The sequence below is a fragment of the Cherax quadricarinatus genome, chromosome 6 (genome assembly GCF_038502225.1).
Source record: "Cherax quadricarinatus isolate ZL_2023a chromosome 6, ASM3850222v1, whole genome shotgun sequence".
Classification (NCBI taxonomy): domain Eukaryota; kingdom Metazoa; phylum Arthropoda; class Malacostraca; order Decapoda; family Parastacidae; genus Cherax; species Cherax quadricarinatus.
Window position 1 is genome coordinate 22,843,602 of NC_091297.1, and position 21,749 is coordinate 22,865,350.

Below are 21,749 nucleotides of genomic sequence, written 5' to 3' on the forward strand. Positions count from 1 at the left end.
CTAAAATAAATTTCTCTTGTTATAATAAGGTTAGGTAAGTTTTCTAAGATTCTTTTGGTGCAAAATTAATTTTTTTTACATTAACATTAATGAAAAAAATATATCTTTAAACGTATAAGAGAAAACAAATCATACCACGGGCGGGGATAGAATCCACGATCAGAGAGTCTCAAAACTCCAGACCGTCGCGTTAGCCACTGGACCAGCTAGCCACAATAAAATTCGTCCAACTAGGTATATTTCTAAACCATAGGAAGGTTAGCATAGGCACCACTGTGACCACAAATGAAAGTTTTTACAGACGAATCTCCAGCTAGCGTTGCCGTGACGAACTCTAGCTCAAGTCCCCTCAAAGCCGTCAACATGACTAACATGACTAACGCGACGGTCTGGAGTTTTGAGACTGTGATCGCGGGTTCTATCCCCGCCCGTGGTATGGTTTGTTTGCAATCGTGTCATTACGATTTCTTGATTCATGTTGACGGCTTTGAAGGGACTTGAGCTAGAGTTCGTCACGGCCACGCTAGCTGGAGATTCGTCTGTAAAAACTTGCATTTGTGGTCACAGTGGTGCCTATGCTAACCTTCCTATGGTGTAGAAATATACCTAGTTGGACGAATTTTATTGTGGCTAGCTGGTCCAGTGGCTAACGCAACTGTCTGGAGTTTTGAGACTCTGATCGCGGGTTCTATCCCCACCCGTGGTATGGTTTGTTTGCAATCGTGTCATTACGATTTCGTGAGTCGTATAAGAGAAAATTTTTGAAAGGACTTAATTTTAAATGAGTTCTTGCTAAATGACCAGTTTTACATATTCGACACGACATATATTATTAGTTATTTATTATTACACTGGCCGATTCCCACCAAGGCAGGGTGGCCCGAAAAAGAAAAACTTTCACCATCATTTACTCCATCACTGTCTTGCCAGAAGGGTGCTTTACACTACAGTTTTTAAACTGCAACATTAACACCCCTCCTTCAGAGTGCAGGCACTGTACTTCCCATCTCCAGGACTCAAGTCCGACCTGCCGGTTTCCCTGAATCCCTTCATAAATGTTACTTTGCTCACACTCCAACAGCACGTCAAGTATTAAAAACAATTTGTCTCCATTCACTCCTATCAAACACGGTCAAGCATGCCCGCTGGAAGTCCAAGCTCCAAGCCCCTCGCACACAAAACCTCCTTTACCCCCTCCCTCCAACATTTCCTAGGCCGACCCCTACCCCGTCTTCCTTTTACTACAGACTGATACACTCTTGAAGTCATTCTGTTTCGCTCCATTCTCTCTACATGACCGAACCACCTCAACAACCCTTCCTCAGCCCTCTGGGCAACAGTTTTCGCAATCCCGCACCTCCTCCTAACTTCCAAACTACGAATTCTCTGCATTATATTCACACCACACATTGCCCTCAAACATGACATCTCCACTGCTTCCAGCCTTCTCCTCGCTGCAACATTCATCACCCATGCTTCACACCCATATAAGAGCGTTGGTAAAACTATAATCTCATACATTCCCCTCTTTGCCTCCATGGACAAAGTTCTTTGTCCCCACAGACTCCTAAGTGCACAGCTCACCCTTTTCCCCTCATCAATTCTATGATTCACCTCATCTTTCATAGACCCATCCGCTGACACGTCCACTCCCAAATATCTGAATACATTCACCTCCTCCATACTCTCTCCCTCCAATCTGATATCCAGTCTTTCATCACCTAATCTTCTTGTTATCCTCATAACCTTACTCTTTCCTGTATTCACTTTTAATTTTCTTCTTTTACATTCCCTACCAAATTCATCCACCAACCTCTGCAACTTCTCTTCAGAATCTCCCAAGAGCACAGTGTCATCAGCAAAGAGCAACTGTGACAACTCCCACTTTATTCGTGATTCTTTATCTTTTAACTCCACGCCTCTTGTCAAGACCCTCGCATTTACTTCTCTTACAACCCCATCTATAAATATATTAAACAACCACGGTGACATCACACATCCTTGTCTAAGGCCTACTTTTACTTGGAAATAATCTCCCTCTTTCCTACATACTCTAACTTGAGCCTCACTATCCTCGTAAAAACTCTTCACTGCTTTCAGTAACCTACCTCCTACACCATACACCTGCAACATCTGCCACATTGCCCCGTATCCACCTTGTCATACTCCTTTTCCAAATCTATAAATGCCACAAAAACCTCTTTACCCTTATCTAAATACTGTTCACTTATATGTTTCACTGTAAACACCTGGTCCATACACCCCCTACCTTTCCTAAAGCCTCCTTGTTCATTTGCTATCCTATTTTCCGTCTCACTCTTAATTCTTTCAATAATAACTCTACCATACACTTTACCAGGTATACTCAACAGACTTAACCCCCTGTAATTTTTGCACTCTCTTTTGTCCCTTTTGCCTTTATACAAAGGAACTATGCATGCTCTCTGCCAATCCCTAGGTACCTTACCCTCTTCCATACATTTATTAAATAATAGCACCAACCACTCCAAAACTATATCCCCACCTGCTTTTAACATTTCTATCTTTATCCCATCAATCCCAGCTGCCTTACCCCCTTTCATTTTACCTACTGCCTCACGAACTTCCCCCACACTCACAACTGGTTCTTCCTCACTCCTACAAGATGTTATTCCTCCTTGCCCTATATGTGAAATCACAGCTTCCCTATCTTCAACATTTAACAATTCCTCAAAATATTCCTTCCATCTTCCCAATACCTCTAATTCTCCATTTAATAACTCTCCTCTCCTATTTTTAACTGACAAATCCATTTGTTCTCTAGGCTTCCTTAACTTGTTAATCTCACTCCAAAACTTTTTCTTATTTTCAACAAAATTTGTTGATAACATCTCACCCACTCTCTCATTTGCTCTCTTTTTACATTGCTTCACCACTCTCTTAACCTCTCTCTTTTTCTCCATATGCTCTTCCCTCCTCTTCTCTTTACATCATCATTCCACCAATCGCTCCTCTTCCCTCCTGCACCCACTTTCCTGTAACCACAAACTTCTGCTGAACACTCTAACACTACATTTTTAAACCTACCCCATACCTCTTCGACCCCATTGCCTATGCTCTCATTAGCCCATCTATCCTCCAATAGCTGTTTATATCTTTCCCTAACTGCCTCCTCTTTTAGTTTATAAACCTTCACCTCTCTCTTCCCTGATGCTTCTATTCTCCTTGTATCCCATCTACCGTTTACTCTCAGTGTAGCTACAACTAGAAAGTGATCTGATATATCTGTGGCCCCTCTATAAACATGTACATCCTGAAGTCTACTCAACGGTCTTTTATCTACCAATACATAATCCAACAGGCTACTGTCATTTCGCCCTACATCATATCTTGTATACTTATTTATCCTCTTTTTCTTAAAATATGTATTACCTATAACTAAACCCCTTTCTATACAAAGTTCAATCAAAGGGCTCCCATTATCATTACACCTGGCACCCCAAACTTACCTACCACACCCTCTCTAAAAGTTTCTCCTACTTTAGCATTCAGGTCCCCTACCACAATTACTCTCTCACTTGGTTCAATGGCTCCTATACATTCACTTAACATCTCCCAAAATCTCTCTCTCTTCTCTGCATTCCTCTCTTCTCCAGGTGCATACACGCTTATTATGACCCACTTCTCGCATCCAACCTTTACTTTAATCCACATAATTCTTGCATTTACACATTCATATTCTCTTTTCTCCTTCCATAACTGATCATTCAACATTACTGCTACCCCTTCCTTTGCTCTAACTCTATCAAATACTCCAGATATAATCCCATTTATTTCCTCCCACCGAAACTCCCCTACCCCCTTATTAAGAATCAGCATACTAAAGTTAAATACTGAGTATCATCGAGCATGATTAACCGAGGTAAACTAATGAGAGATAAACTGAAGCACGATCAAAGAAAATCTATAATTTCTTTCATAGTACACAAAATGTCTCCAGACTTGTTATTGGAAAGTCCAGATGTATCTTACCTATTGAATAAACTCTCTAAAAAAATTATTGTGATTTGTTGTGTCCTTGCTGTAATTTTTAAATCATATGGCCATATTCTAGGAATATTATTTCCTTAACTGAAATTATATTAATGAATGAGCTACACTCACAAAATCTACTTATATAATGTATATTGTTAAAAGTAGAACAGATAAATTGATACTTTATTTTAACACACCCCTCAAGGAAGGTTCCTTGATGTTGGTGAGGGGCTCTTGATTTAGGGAATTGGATCTGTGCTCCAGTTCCCCGAATTAAGCCCGAATGCCTTCCACATCCTCCCCCAGGCGCTGTATAATCCTCCGGGTTTAGCGCTTCCCCCTTGATTATAATAATAATAATTTATTTTAACACAAAGCAGAAGTAACCAAAGCCTTAAATTTAATACGCAACTTTCTATAGTTTGAGAAATTAAAATTATATATAAACTGAAATATTATTTGTGAAAGTTTCGCCTATAATAATTTTCAGAAATGTTTGTTAATTTAATTTAATACAACGAAAATTTTCATTGACTGTAATTAAAGGTATTTCAAGTGAAAGTTCTTAAGTAAGACATTAAAATCTTCAGAAAGAAAGTTATGGATGTTTATAATTATGGTCGTCAAAATATTTATTTCATCATCTTTCGAAGAGCAACTATGACCCACTGAGCAACACCTTTAAATACTTTGTACTAAGAAAATCTAATACATCTCATTGTGCAACTGCCCTCATATATATCACATTTTGCAAGGTCACAGCAAGAGCTAACTATGTTTACCCAGAACACTCATCATACTGGATTGTTTTCCTGTCATACTCCATTACACATTATGAATCTAATACACGAGAGCGTAAATGTATTTTGATAATTGAAAGTGACTGTCAACAGATGGCACCATGAATGATGCAGTGAATAACAGAATATTTGAGAGAAAAATAGAGGGAGAGTTGATGAGTGTGTGTGGAAAGTTAGTAATCATTTGACGAAAAACAAAGAAATGCATTATAGTATAATTGTTTTAAGGCTTTTGTAATGGGGTGAAACGCATTCTTCCAATGCTGCAGTGAGGAGCATGAAAGAGTTGGAAATGCCCAGTCTGACATCAGTGGTGGTGATTGTATTGCATAGAAAATATCGAACTGGGAATCTGAAAGACAGTGCGGTGTTGTGACAGCTTCAATTAAAACAAATAGACTTACAGAAAGAATGGAGCAAGAGGGCAAGCTGGGTGTACATTTCTTAAAATAGCTAGAAACAGGAATAAAGAATAAATAATTCGAAATGTGTAAGGAAAAGTATCAAGAGGTAAAATAGGTACTGTATATTATTAAGAATGAGCACTGTATGACTTGCTCTCGTGACACATCATCACAGGGCGTGCATGGAACCACTGAGCCAACAGTGTTTTCAAAACTATGAAATCTTGTGACTCCTAACGAAGCTACTATGATATTTCCATTGCTATGATATTTCCATTGCTATGATATTTCCATTGCTATGATATTTCCATTGCCTTGCTGGAGATTCATCAAGGTTCACAAGTTCTCATATTTTTTTTATCACTAATCTGTCTGAGTTGTAACATGAGCTTCTTGTAGCAGCATGGATTATGTTCAAATTCCACCGTGATCCGAATTTGTCATTCATAATTTTAAAATTCTGAGACTATAGATATATATGTTTGTATGTAATGCTCGCGTATGTCATCAGAACGATTTAGTGATCAGTGCCGCAGAAAACCCATCAGGGAGACCAAGAAATTTATGTTATAGTGTTATTATCAAGTTGGTAATTGAGCAAAACTGTATATATATTCTGTACCAGAAGGTGCATCAGATGCTTCTTGAGATGACAGCCACACGTCCTTGACCACAACCAAGTATATACAACACATGTATATCACAGATCCTATCTACACGCTCAGTTTGCTGTGAACTCATACGCCCACCGATCCTTCGCAGGTGTCTGCTACTTTACTCTTTTCTGGAAACTTTGGCGATAAATGTTCACTGATTGGCAAATATTACAGTACTCACTTATTCATGAAGAAGGAAACATATAGATTCCAAAACCTAGTCTGCACCTATTCGAATAACTATGCTGTGTCCTTCAGAAAAAAATCTTTGTATTATTTGAGAAATGTTTTACTCTATTTCAAGTTTTGCTGAGAAAAACACAAGTCATTCGTACACAAAACAGTTTTACTGCTGTGAAGGTTTTTGTACAAGACTGAAAAACGGTTGATTAAAGGTAAAAGAAAACCTAGGGCATTTAATATAGAGACCAGCATATTAGGAGCCTTTTCAATCTTATACAGAAAACAACACACGTGAGGCAGTCTCAAGTGATTGACATCACTTAAACTGACTCCTCTCTAATTCACCTGAATCTTTTTAGAGCATTCGGCAATACAGATGAATTCTCATTGTATAGGAGAACCAGCTCCAAGGTTATATCCTAGGTTCAGTCTTATGATAAGTTTTCCTACCTGCCAGCAAAACTGTTTCTACAAACCTCTTAGGGTACCGTAGTTTTGTAGCAATATCAAATATTATCCTAATTTCCTCATTGAGAAACTCTGGGCTGAACACCTAGTAGGTTCTCAAAAACATAGTGAAAAAGACACTCCATTTTACTCTTGTTTCATTATTAGAATTGTAGTGAATGTATGATCAAACATTAATGGCCTTCCCATTTACTGTAAATTTAAACCTTTTATCAACCCTGTTCATCAAAACATCAAAGAAGGGCAGTTTAAAATCCATCTCTTTTTCCACACTGAATTGAACAGAAGGGACAAGAGAGTTAAGTCTCAGTACACACGTGTCCAGTGCCATATCATTCGGCCAGATACAAGATGTCATCCACATATCTGAGCTACTTAGCTTCATGGGGCAGGATATCTTTCAGCAGCTTAGTCTCGAGAAACTTCATAAACAAATTGTTTAATATGGGAAACAATGGATTTCCCATACCCATTCCCTGCCATTTAGAGTAATGTTTCCTTGCAAACTCGAACGTGCAATCATCTACACACAACTTAATCAATTCAATAATAATGATCATATTGCACGGCAGGGCAACTCATCTAATTTTTCATGCTGAACAACGCCGTAATATAAGAACTGACCTCTGTAAAACTATTGAACATGTTTACATTCTGCAATTTGTCAATGAGGTTAACATTGTTTTTACCTGAGATTCAGAAATGTAGCCGAGCATTGGCGTTAACACTTTTACAAAGCATTTTAACAGATCATATGTCGCCGACCGAACTTAGCTAATAGGTCTCGTTGGAAATCCCAGTTCATGAGTTTTATTCACACCGTATATATAACGAAGTGTCTCCAACCTAGCTGACAGTTGTTTAATCAATTCCTCATTACCACTCAGTGTAGTTCTAAGTTCTTTATTGAACTTACGAATAACGTAGTTCAAAGCATTCTTTTTAAGTGACGTATTAGATCCTGTCTTCTAATTACATGTTTATTTTTCCGCTATAATCTACCTTGCCCATAAATACTCTCGCATTCACTTTCTCTGCTTTTGTAAATTGAAGTCTAGGATCTTTCTTTAATTCATAGTATGACAGGTCTGATTAAAGCCCCATATACCATGCTTTTTGTAAATGTTGAACGTTGTTGGGAATAGGCCAACGTGTTTTTCCAAAACTTAACTCATTATAGCGCTGTCCATTGTTCCCGGTTAAACTCCACACTGGTTAACGCAACACCAGTATTTGATATAAACCGCTCAAGAATTAAATGTGATTTTAACTCACACGTGGGTTTGCAATAAACCTGTAAAGTGGTCAGAAGTCAGAGTCCTCTTCGCTGGAAAGAAATATTTTAGAATCAGTAATTATAAAACACGATAAGCATTTATTATATAATAATAGTTTCGGTTTGTTCAAACTTGAATGATAGATAAATTAGACACATGTGCAACTCTTGGGTATCTTTATTGGGGAAACGTTTCGCCACACAGTGGCTTCATCAGTCCATACGTAGGAGAAACTTGAAGAACAGGAGGAGAATGAGGTAATCAGTCCCTCAACCTTGAGTCGATGTGTTCAGTCCATCAATCTTGAATAGAATACGGCATATCAGCGGAGAAGCAGCTTATAAACCGAATGGCAGGAGAGGTGCATCAGTCATAGGTCGTGTCACATTTGTTCAATGTTGAAGTAGGTCGTGCCCAAGAATTAGGCAAGCGAAGAATTCCTAAGTATTAAGATCCCAAGAAGTTGCAGTGTCTGACAGATTTGTAGATGAATGGTTCAGAGAACCGACATGTTGATAAATTAGACACATGTGCAACTCTTGGGTATCTTTATTGAGGAATGATTACCTCATTCTCCTCCTGTTCTTCAAGTTTCTCCTACGTATGGACTGATGAAGCCACTGTGTGGCGAAACGTTTCCTCAATAAAGATACCCAAGAGTTGCACATGTGTCTAATTTATCAACATGTCGGTTCTCTGAACCATTCATCTACAAATCTTCAAACTTGAATCCTTTATAACTGAAGTTTGTAAATAATTTGAATCCGAATTCCCATCTGCATTCATTGGACCGTCGTAAATATATTTTTACACTAACAAATTAAAGGGTATCTCGATTTTGCATTCCCTACCTGCTTCTGCGGTTAAACCTAAGTTTGCCTAAGAGTTGGTAGCTGCCATCCTTTTAAAGTAAAGATCATTCAATTCTCGTTTAAGAGTGTTTCCCTAGACCCATTTTCTTTAATACAACAAAAGGAAACTTCTTGAAGATAAGCGTCAGATACTTTTGAAGTAAGAATTATGAAATCTTGTATAACGGAACGTTTCGGAGTCTGATGGCATATTTGTGATAACTAACATGTCGCTAATGTTGTGATCGCTTGCTCATTACTACATAATGAATCTTTATAGGTTTTATGTATGCTTAATGCCCATACTGTGTAATATGATGTCTGCTTTTTTCAGGCACCCATATGTATACATGTCGTGTCGAAAAGGTAAAACTTGCTATTTTGGCGTAAATAGCAACGCTATTCTTGCCGAATAAGGCAAGTGAAAATTTGTGTATGCAATAATTTTGCAAAAATCATTCAGAACCATACGAAAATGAAAATATTTGCATCGTGTTTGTTTATTATTAATTTATTGTAAACATATCTAAAATAAATTTAGTTGGATTAGGCTAAATTAAATTGCACTTGTTATAATAAGCTTACGTAAGTTCTCTTAAGGTTCCATTCGTACAAAATTATTAATTTTAAGCTAACATAAATGAAAAAAATATATATCGTTTAACGTATAAGAGATAATTTTAGAAAGGACTTAATTTTAAATGAGTTCTTCATAACTGACCAATTTCACCTATATAGCACGACACACACACACGCATATATATATATATATATATATATATATATATATATATATATATATATATATATATATATATATATATATATATATATATATATATATATATATATATATATATATATATATCAACACTGCGACTAGTAGAGGATTCAAACCCATGTCGTTTTATACCGCCTCATGGTGAGCGAAAATCACATATGATGCTCTAATCCACTGGACCACGCAATCCTACAAGAATCAAGCACCCAGCAGAGCTAGGTGTTTTACCTTGCTACGAAGACATACAGTGGTGTAAGTGCCTCTGAGCTAATTTCATTTGCAGGGTATTTGAGGGAAAAAATCGACCATTCAAATTGACATTCAAAACAGACGTGGTACAGAACAGGATACTACAACAGAAGCCACTGTTAAAGGACTCATCAGATTATCAACAAGTGTACCTCAATCGAGACGGAACACGAGAGGAAAGGGAACAGCTGAAAGTGAGAGCAAGACGAGACCAGTGTAAGGAAAGAGAGATGTAATAAGCAACGACAGACAGGAAAGCTCAGCCTTTGGGGGAACCTCAAACACAAATGCTTACAGAGACCCCTCAACCCCTGTCACCACATATCAACCAAACACAATAACCAGACACAACCCACACTCCATAGCCCCACCCCCCTAAGCACAAATTTCACAATCACAGCAGCCTCCCATAATACTGCACACTGCCTCCCACCCTCCCAGCCTGCACCTTCCTCTTCCGTCTCCCAAAATACAGTAATGGAAAGGAAACTAAAGGTATGGTACACCAATGCAGATGGAATAACAAGTAAGAGCGAAGAGTGGCAAGAACGCATCATTGATGCATCACCTGACATCATAGCACTAACAGAGACAAAACTTACAGGGACGATAACAGATGCAATCTTTCCACCTGGATATCAGATTATGAGGAAAGACAGAGAGAACAGAGGAGTTAGAGGAGTAGCATTGCTCATCAAAAACCAGTGGAGTTTTGAGGAGATGGGAGAAATGGATAGAAGGGAAACAGACGACTTCATTGCAGGAACACTTCAGACTGAGGCTCAACAAAGTGATGATAGCAGTGATGTATAACCCACCACTGAACAGCAGGAGGACAAGACAAGTGTATGATGTGAGCAATAGGGTATTGGTGGATACACTAGTTGAAGTGGCCAGGAGGGCTCAAATGAATAGGACAAACTTACTTATAATGGGGTATTTCAATCATAAAGACATTGACTGGAAAAACCTAGAGCCACGTTTGGGACCAGAAACATGGAGTGCTAAGATGTTGGAGACTGTATTGGAGAACTTCATGCACCAACATGTTAGGGATACAACCAGAGAGAGAGGAGAGGATGTTGCAGTAAGGCTGGACCTCATATTCACTTTGAATAGTTCACATGAAAGACCCCTTGGCGCTAGTGATCATGATGTTCTGAGTTTTGAATACCTTGTAGAGTTAAGAGTGGATAATGCAGCAGCACGAGAGCAATGAGAGAAGCAGTACTTCAAAAAAGGGGACTGCATGAAGTGCAGTGGGAAAGAGAACTAGAGGGAAAGACAGTAAATGAAATGATGGAACTAGTGACCACTAAGTGCAGGGAAGCAGAGAAGTTCATACCAAATGGTAACAGAAAAAAATGGTAAGACCAGAGTGAGCCCATGGCTTAACTGGAGGTGTAAAGAGGCCAAGGCCAAGTGTGCTAGAGCATGGAAAAGGTATAGAAGGCAAAGGACTCAAGAAAACAAGGAGTTGAGCAGAAGAATCAGAAACGAATATACAGGGAAAAGGAGAGAGGTCCAGAGGCAATACAAGAATGACATAGCATCAAAAGCCAAATCTGAACCAAAGTTGTTATACAGTCACATTAGGAGAAAAGCGACAGTCAGAGACCAGGTAATCAGGCTGAGGAAAGAAGGAGGGGAGCTCACAAAGAGTGATCAGAAAGTATGTGATGAACTAAGCACAAGATTTAGAGAAGTATTCACAATAGAAACAGGAATGCTACCAGCAAACCGTGGAGGCAGAGTGCACCAGCAGGTGCTGCACATACACATAACCAAGAGGAACTGTGTGTCCCGCTAGCGGCAATCTTCATTAAATCTATTAAAATTGGACAATTACCTGAGGCGTGGAAGACAGCAAATGTAGTTCCAATTTTTAAGGAGACAGACAGGCAGTGTTAAACTACAGACCAGTGTCACTGAATTGTATAGTATGTAAAGTCATGGAAAAGATTATCAGGAGAAGAGTGGTGGAGCACCTTGAGAAGATTGGGCTAATACATGACAATCAGCGCAGCTTCAGAAATGGGAAATCCTGTGTCACAAATCTCCTTGAGTTCTATGATAAGGCAACAGAAGTAAGACAGAAGAGAGAGGGATGGGTAGACTGCATTTTTCTGGACGGCAAGAAGGCTTTTGACACAGTACCACACAGGAGACTGGTATAAAAATTAGAGGAGCAGGCAGGAATAATAGGGAAAGTACTGCAATGGATCAGGAATACCTGACAGGAACGAAACAATGAGTGTTGGTACGTGATGAGGCATCAGTGGGCGCACGTGTCGAGTGGGGTTCCACAAGGGTCAGTCCTCGGCCCGGTGCTGTTTCTTGTATATGTGAATGACATGGTGGAAGAAATAGATTCAGAAGTGTCACTGGTCGCTGATGATGTGAAACTGATGAGGAGAATTAAAGCGGGCAAGGATCAGTTAAGATTACAAGGGGATCTGGACAGACTACAAGTCTAGTCCGACAAATGGCTCCTGGAGTTTAACCCCAGTAAGTGTAAGGTCATTATACCGAACATGTCCCCTGAGGCACACATCAATCAAATAATTGCTGCAGCATATGGGAGATAAGCAAACCTGAGATTGGCGTTCAGACATCTGAATAAGGAGTCATTCACAATATTATACACTGTGTACGTCAGGCCTAAACTGAAATATGCAGCGCCAGTATGGAACCCTTACTTAGTCAAACACGTCACAAAATTGGAGAAAGTGCAAAAATTTGCAACACGATTAGTCCCGGAACTGAAGGGTATGTCTTATGAGGAGAGGTTAAGGGAACTCAACCTGATGACACTAGAGGATAGGAGGGATAGGGATAACATGATAACAACGTATAAAATGATGAGAGGAAATGACAAGGTGGACAGGGCTCGAATGTTTCGGAGATGGGATACAGGAACAAGGGGACACAATTGGAAGCTGAAAACCCAGATGAGTCATAGGGATGTTAGGAAGTATTTCTTTAACCTTAGAGTTGTCAGGAAGTGTGAAGTAGTGGAAGCAAGTTCCATACATAGCTTTAAGAAGAGGTATGATAAAGCGCACGGAGCAGGGAGAAAGTGAAATAGTATTGACCAGTGAAGAGGCGGGGCCAGGAGCTATGACTCATCCCCTGCAACCACATATAGGTGAGTACACACGCACGTACACACAGCCAGCACGGTTTCAGGGACTGGAAATCCTGAGTCACAAACCTACTGGGTGAGTAGACTGCATTTTCTTGGACTGTAAGAAGGCGTTTGACACAGTTCCAAACAAGAGATTAGTGCAAAAGCTGGATTACCAGGCATGGATAACAGGGAAGGTGCTACAATGGATCAGGGAATACGTGTCAGGAAGACAACAGCGAGTCATGGTACGTGACGAGGTGTCACTGTGGGCGCCGGTAACGAGTGGGGTGCCACATGGATCAGTCCTAGGACCGGTGCTGTTTCTGGTACATGTATTTGTGAACGACATGACGGAAGGAATAGACTCCGAAGTGTCCCTGTTTGCGGATGATGTGAAGCTGATGAGAAGAATTCAATCGAACGAGGACCAGGCAGAACTACAGGGGAATCTAGACAGGCTGCAGGCCTGGTCCAGCAAATGGCTCCTGGAGTTCAACTCCACCAAGCGCAAAATCATGAAGATTGGGGAAGGGCATAGACCACAGATGGAGTACAATCTAGGGGGCAAGAGCCTACGAACCTCACACAAGGAAAAGTATCTTGGGGTGAGTATAACACAAGGAACATCTTCCGAGGTACACATCAACCAAATAACTGCTGCAGCATACGGGTACCTGGCAAACCTCAGAACAGCATTCCGACATCTAAATAAGGAGTCATTCAGGACCCTGTACACTGTGTACGTTAGGGCCATATTGGAGTATGCAGCGCCAGTTTGGAACCCTCACCTAGCCAAGCATGTAAGGAAACTAAAGAAAGTGCAAAGGTCTGCAACAAGACTAGTCCCGGAGCTAAGGGGTATGTCCTACGAGGAGAGGTTAAGGGAAATCGACCTGACGACACTGGAAGACAGGAGATATAGGGGGGATATGATAACGACATATAAAATTCTGAGAGGTATAGACAAGGTGGGCAGAGATAGGATGTTCCAGAGATGGGACACAGCAATAAGGGGTCACAGTTGGAAGTTGAAGACTCAGATGAATCACAGGGATGTTAGGAAGTATTTCTTTAGTCACAGAGTTGTCAGGAAGTGTAATAGCCTGGGTATTGACATAGTGGAGGCAGGATCCATACATAGCTTTAAGAAGAGGTATGACAAAGCTCACGGAGTGGACAGCGTGAATGAGTAGCGGCCAGTTGAAGAGGCGGGGACCAGGAGCTGTGAATCGAGCCCCACAACCACAACTAGGTGAGTACAACTAGGTGAGGACACACACACACACACACACACACACACACACACACACACACACACACACACACACACACACACACACACACACACACACACACACACACACACACACACACACACACACACACACACACACACACACACACACACACACACACACACACACACACACACACACACGCAGAATAACCCAGGAACAAGTGGAAGGACAAGCACACCCCCCAAAAACACCTACAGAAGGACTCCAGCCACGACACCCCCAAGGCAACTGAACAATCCAAACCAACCATCACACACCGATCCCTCTGTTCCCACCCCCCGCATCACGCAGTTACAGTATTAGAACAGAAGTTGAAGGTTTGGTACACAAATGCAGATGGATTAACGAATAAACATGAGGAAAGAATCAATGAGAAGTCCCCAGACATCATAGCAGTTACAGAAACAAAACTCACGGAGACAATAACAGATGCAGTCTTCCAACCAGGATACCAGATCATGAGTAAAGATTGAAGGGGCAGAGGGGTTGCTCTGCTCGTAAAAAAAAACAGATGGAAATTCTAGAAAATGGGAGGCACAGACGAGACGGGAGAAAGAGACTACATAGTAGGTACACTTCAGTCTGGGGAGCACAAGGTGGTCATTGCAGTGATGTATAATCCACCACAGAACTGCAGGAGGCCAAGAGAGGAATATGAAGGGAGCAACAGTGCAATGGTGGACACACTTGCTGAGGTGGCAAGAAGAGCTCACTCCAGCAGAGCAAAGTTGCTGGTTATGGGGGATTTCAACCACAGGGAGATTGACTGGGAAAACCTGGAGCCACATGGGGGTCCCGAAACATGGAGAGCCAAGATGTTGGATGTGGTGCTGGAAAACCTCATGCACCAACATGTTAAGGACACTACCAGAGTGAGAGAGGAGGACGAACCAGAAAGATTGGACCTTGTGTACACCCTGGGCAGTTCAGACATTGAGGACATCACATATGAGAGTCCCCTAGGAGCTAGTGACCACGTGGTTCTGTGCTTTGAACACATAGTAGAGACAGGAAGGGCTCTGGGAAGACAACACAGAAGGGAACATCAAGAGGGAATATACCAACAAGTGTTGGATGACATACGACAACCAAGGAGGAGGTGCAGAAGCTGCTAAGTGACCTTGATACCTCAAAGGCGATGGGACCGGACAACATCTCCCCATGGGTCCTTAGAGAAGGAGCAGAGATGCTGTGCGTGCCGCTAACCACAATCTTCGACACATCCCTTGAATCTGGGCAACTACCTGAGAAATGGAAGACAGCAAATGTAGTCCCCATATTTAAGAAAGGAAACAGAAATGAGGCACTAAACTACAGACCTGTGTCTCTGACATATATTGTGTGCAAAGTCATGGAGAAGATTATCAGGAGGAGAGTGGTCGAACACCTGGAACGGAACAAGATTATAAATGAAAACCAGCATGGGTTCATGGAAGGCAAATCCTGTGTCACAAACCTTCTGAAGTTTTATGACAAGGTAACAGAAGTAAGACACGAGAGAGAGGGGTGGGTTGATTACGTTTTTTCTAGACTGCAGGAAGGCCTTTGACACAGTTCCCCACAAGAGATTAGTGCAGAAGCTGGAGGATCACGCGCATATAACAGGGAGGGCACTGCAATGGATCAGGGAATACCTGACAGGGAGGCAACAACGAGTCATGGTACGTGAAGAGGTATCATAGTGGGCGCCTGTGACGAGCGGGGTTCCACAGGGGTCAGTTCTAGGACCAGTGCTATTTTTGATATATGCGAACGACATGATGGAAGGAATAGACTCTGAAGTGTCCCTATTCGCAGATGATGTGAAGTTGATGAGAAGAATTAAATCGGATGAGGATGAGGCAGGACTGCAAAGAGATCTGGACAGGTTGGACATGTGGTCAAGAAACTGGCTTCTCGAATTCAACCCTGCCAAATGCAAAGTAATGAAGATTGGGGAGGGGCAAAGAAGACCGCAGACAGAGTATAGGCTAGGTGGACAAAGACTACAGACCTCACTCAGGGAGAAAGACCTTGGGGTGACCATAACACCGAGCACGTCACAGGAGGCACACATCAACCAAATAACTGCTGCAGCATACGGGCGCCTGACAAACCTGAGAATAGCGTTCCGATACCTTAATAAGGAATCGTTCAAGACACTGTACACTGTATATGTTAGGTCCATACTGGAGTATGCAACACCAGTCTGGAACCCACACCTGGTCAAGCACGTCAAGAAGTTAGAGAAAGTACAAAGGTTTGAAACAAGGCTAGTCCCAGAGCTCAGGGGAATGTCGTACGAGGAAAGGTTGGGGGAAATCGGACTGACGACACTGGAGGACAGAAGGGTCAGGGGAGACATGATAACGACATACAAGATACTGCGGGGAATAGACAAGGTGGACAGAGATAGGATGTTCCAGAGAGGGGACACAGAAACAAGGGGTCACAACTGGAAGCTGAAGACTCAGACGGGTCACAGGGACGTTAGGAGGTATTTCTTCAGTCATAGAGTCGTCAGGAAGTGGAATAGCCTAGCAAGTGAAGTAGTGGAGGCAGGAACCATACATAGTTTTAAGAAGAGGTATGACAAAGCTCAGGAAGCAGAGAGGGAAAGGATCTAGTAGCGATCAGTGAAGAGGCGGGGCCAGGAGCTGAGTCTCGACCCCTGCAACCACAATTAGGTGAGTACGATTAGGTGAGTACACACAGAATTAACATATTATATTGAACAAGATACTTTATTACAAATGTATCAGCATTCGAAATTTTATGATAAAATAGTAAGATAAAAAGTTTTTAATTAAAAACGGTTTATTTACGAAATTTTGTTATCGTTTTGCTATTTTATGGATCCTGTTATATAAATTTTAATTAGCGTAACTGCGTTACATGTCATGCAAATAAAAATTTATTAGCATAGTGGTGATCTATCCCAACTATATGAAAAAAAAGCTAAATGGTTATAACTGACCATAATTTTTAAAGGGGGTGGACCGGCAAGCCAGCGGAAGGCCTCGGTCAGATGACCAGAAGCTCCAATGGTTGATCATCAAATGACTAAGACCGCGTCAGGAAACACCTGTCCTCTTTCATGAAGAACCTTACCTAACCTACATGACTAGCCTAGTGCCATAGTTTGTTTTCCTACCTCGTACTAAGAGCTCCTCTGAGAATTTGCTGCACCATTGGTTGCTTAGTTAATGGGGGTTTAAAGCCTATCGACTACACTAGTTTGTCGTGTAGGGGGTTATTGGAATGTAGTGGTAATTAGGGAATATGGAAGTGGGGTGAGGGAGTTTGCAGGAGAGGTGGGCGAGAGATAGGTAGGTATGACAGGTCAGTGGTGACCACCATGACACTCTCATTAACTCTACACTACTCACTACCTTATGACTCGCCTACTCTTCACTTACTCCAACTTATATAAACAAAATAAAGTATAAGAAATAGAAATACATAACGGGGACAGTGAATATTACTATTCCACTCAAACACAGTTTATTATTAAGTCCTTGTACAATAATATATTTGAGAACAGTAGAACATTATTGGGGTTTAGATAAATTGGGACGGTACACATAAGCAGTGAGACAGGGAATACAATTAATTGACGAAACAGAATATAACTTACAATATAGTTCAGAGGATAGTTCACCACAGGAACTCAGGCACAGGTCCCAAGACCTACACAGCCGAGTACTGTTCCAAGCCCAATGTCTCCAACAGTCTCCTCCAGAGACTCCAGCAGCCTTCTCCCGAGCCCTGCGCACCAGCAGCAGCTCCTCTCGAAGAGCTCTGCACCCAGGCCAGAGCTCCGCCCGAGTCCCCTTCCTCAGTTGTTCCTTGGGCTTATATTGTTCTTCAAGCACCCACCCACAATGAGGTGTGCACCAAGTATTTTGACCTGACGCCGAGATCTGACGCTGTCAAGAACAAAAGACCTCAGACTTAAGCCGAAAGGCATGACTGACAGACATTTGCCAAGGCAAGGTGTGACCATATAATTGGTTACATTAGGTCTCCCTTAGCGACCTGCACAAGCCCAGTTGAACTACATCACAAGTTAGGTATTCCTCAATGGGTACCCTTAAGAGCTTGCTGGACTTTTATGCTCTTTTTTTTTTCTTCCTCCGACTTTTCGATTTTATTCCTCTTATTTTTCCCGAACCTCTCTTTCAATCAACTTCAAGTTTTCATCACTTGTTTACAGTAACGAGGAGCAAATTCGTGGAGTAACTGGTATACTCACGTGCCCTGTGACAAAAGTTGTTGAGCCGTTTCCCTGCATCCTTGAGTGTCTATAATAACGTCCAAAATTCTTAGTGGCGTTGCTTCAAACATTCATAAAAGATGCCAAAAAATACGACGCAGATTTCACTTTCTTAGGAGTAAAAAGAGTAAAATTTTTACTCATGTTAAATCACGTTAAATAAATTCCAGTTAACCTTCTCAAAACAACTTTAATATTTATCGGCTGATGCATTTTAGGGCCAGGATAGTACCTATTAACTTTCGTTTACATGCAAACAAATTTCTAGATGTACCTAAATAAAAAAAAAAGTGGAATCGTTGTAGTCATTGCAATAACTGAAGAATAACTCATCTCATCGGTTTCCAATTTTCACTACTGGTGTTGTTTCCTGAAGACTCGGCTCTTCCAGCCATTGGGCAGCATAAGTCTTAACTTACCAGCTTTTTTTTTTTTTAATAAAAAGTGAAATTTATCGTGTTATTCAATAACTGACAAATGCCTCTTTAGGCTGACTTCGAAATTACCCATACGATTAGTTCGGGTAGGTGCAAATTTAAAATTTTACTTAAATGTTTAAAAAACTTGGAAGGATGACGTTTCCCATCGGTCTGAACTTTTAACAATAGGTGGGATTTATTGAAACTGCTTGTCATTCTGAACTATGTAGATTTTAATTTACCAGTAATATTAAACAAATTGTTTACTATGTAATAACCAGTCAATGCCTCTTCAGATCAGTTTCAAACCCTAAATGGCGGTGTACCTTAATAAGGGGCATCTTTTTTTTTTTTTAATTCTGAGCTGTTTAGGTGCCAGTTAGCCATTTTCCACAATTTTATCAAATTGAGTTTTTTATAAATATTAAAATAAATATTTCCTTTTACACGATTGTAGAAAATTTTAAATAGAGCGTAAATGAGAAAAATGCAAAAAAGCATAAAAATCTGCTAATTTATGGCGTTTTTAGATTTAAATAATGTAGATTTCTATAATTTTTGTAACATTCTCAACAACATTTTTGCTTACTTTCTCTCAAATTTTCGTTTTTTATTCGAGAACGTCTTAATCGATAGGCTTCAAATTTTCAATACTTATGTTATATGTAGTGGGCATGTTCATGGGACTATGTATTTGCGTGTGTGGTGCTCTACACACAATGTTACATTGACTATTCACTGATTTTTTGTTTCCGTGTGATAGGTGGAGACAGACACCTGCGATCGGCTTCAAAACATCAGAACTGTGTATCCTACTTAAAAGGAGGTTGATTTATATAATGGAGTGTCTGGATGCCATTTTTCTAATTTTAATCTTGAAATAGTACCGAATTATTTTATATTAATTTTTCCTTTGATGCTGGTGAGGGTCTCTTTAACTAGAAACTAGAGTTTCGTTCATCCCCCCTTCCCCCCCCCCGCCTTACTTGACTCGAATCTTCATGTCTTCCATTCCACAGGCGCTACATGATCCCTACCGAATTAGCACTTGCCTCTGGTTAAAATAAAACAATTGTGAACGGCATTAGTCTTCTGTGGCTGATGCATTGTATGAAATGGGTGGATAGTTTCGTGGGTTTAGGCTGTAAAGCCACAAACGTCGTTTCAATCTGTGCAGTAACTGGAAAATTCAATAATTTTAAACTTTTAGTGTTGATGTGTTTTCCTCAAGTAAACAATCTCTTGATGCCAGGCTGTGTAACTTATTGCTTTATAATTTTATTAATCAAACTGGTATCTATGAAATAATTGGAGAATATCTCTTCTGATTAGAATTAAGTTACAGTATTTGATTTTATTTGGTTAACTTAGGTTAAATCAATTTAATGTTGTTTTATGATTCTATAACATATGTGCCTAAAGATCATTCTTAAACAATTCTATAGTATGTAAACTAGGCCTACATGAAACTTACTTTGTTTCTTAAAAGCTGGTTTGACTTCATTTTAGCCTGAGTGGGTCTCAACTCACTTTTTTTGGAAAAAAATTGAAAATATTTTAATACCGCTTTCATGCCAAAATTTTTGTTTTGCATAACCTAGTTAATTAATATGCTTGTGTATTATACGATATTGGTCTCTTTGAAAGATTAAGAATTGTATTTGGGTTGTATAAGCCCTAATTTAAAATTTTTATTTAAGAAATTTGGATATTACTTTTCTTATGTTGACTTGTGAATGCCTCTTCTGATTGAAAATGAAATAAAAATGAAATAAAAATGAAATGAAAATGAAATGAAAATGAAAATGTTTATTTCCTTGCAAAGCTTACAATGTGTGGTTTACATGTTATAAACTAATAATTACAAAGAAGGCCACGAGCATGCCTAGGCATGCATTATCAACTTAAGTCGCACTCTGCACTATTCCAATCACATACATTGATGCACGAAGGACTTGGGTTATGGAATACGGGGATACATTCCACGGCTCGCGCAGCAACAATAATCTTTTCACCAGGAGACAAGAATACTTAAATCCCTACAACAGGGATTAAAATAAGCTATCAGCATATATCCGCTGAGAAAAGTACACCTCTCAGTGTCATCAGCTGATGTAAACCTTGAAGTGAATATTGTCAGCAGATTTATTCTCGAAAATTACGTTTTTATGCGCAAGAATGAGAATGAATCGAAGAATTTAAGGATAACTCACTAAAAAATCAAGAAATTCCTATACTTCATTCACAAGGACGAAAAACATTTTTTCCTTTGTAAATACCTTAACAAGGGTAACTTTCTAAATCAACAGAGCAACCGGATCAACTAAGTAACTACAAAATCCTTGTTTGTAGCTACAGAGGAAGTGGACCAATAAACGGCAGTCCCAACATATTGAATATGTATGTTCATGTGTCTCAGTTTATTGTGTAAGCGACTCATTACTATTTTAAGTTAATCTGCTTTTCTTGTAAACAGTTTATTGCTAATGAAAACTTCCCAACCAGCGAAACGTGAGGCCCAGAACCAGGACTATTATTTAGACTACCGCCCATGGAATGAGTGTTAACTGAATAATTAAGCGAAGCTTAGGATGACATCTTGACCAGTTATTTATACTTTCTTTATTTATACTTTTCCGCAATCATTAACTATCACATTCTGGTGTCATTAGATACAGGATACACTTCATCTAAATGGAGGAAGGAAATTTATATTTATATATATTTATCTTTTGGGTATTAAAACTAGCACACCTCTCACTTTTAAAGCACACAGCATTTCTTTCCTGATAGATATGCAATTTTTCATAGATGTACCATAAAGAAAATATATATAATTCCAGAAGATCAATTAGTCGTGAGTAACATGTATTGTGTCTGTTTATATGAGTTGAATAGGGAACATTTTTGCAATAGCCTTGTCCAGGACGACTGCAGAGTTTCACGGTGACAGCAAGGTCAGTG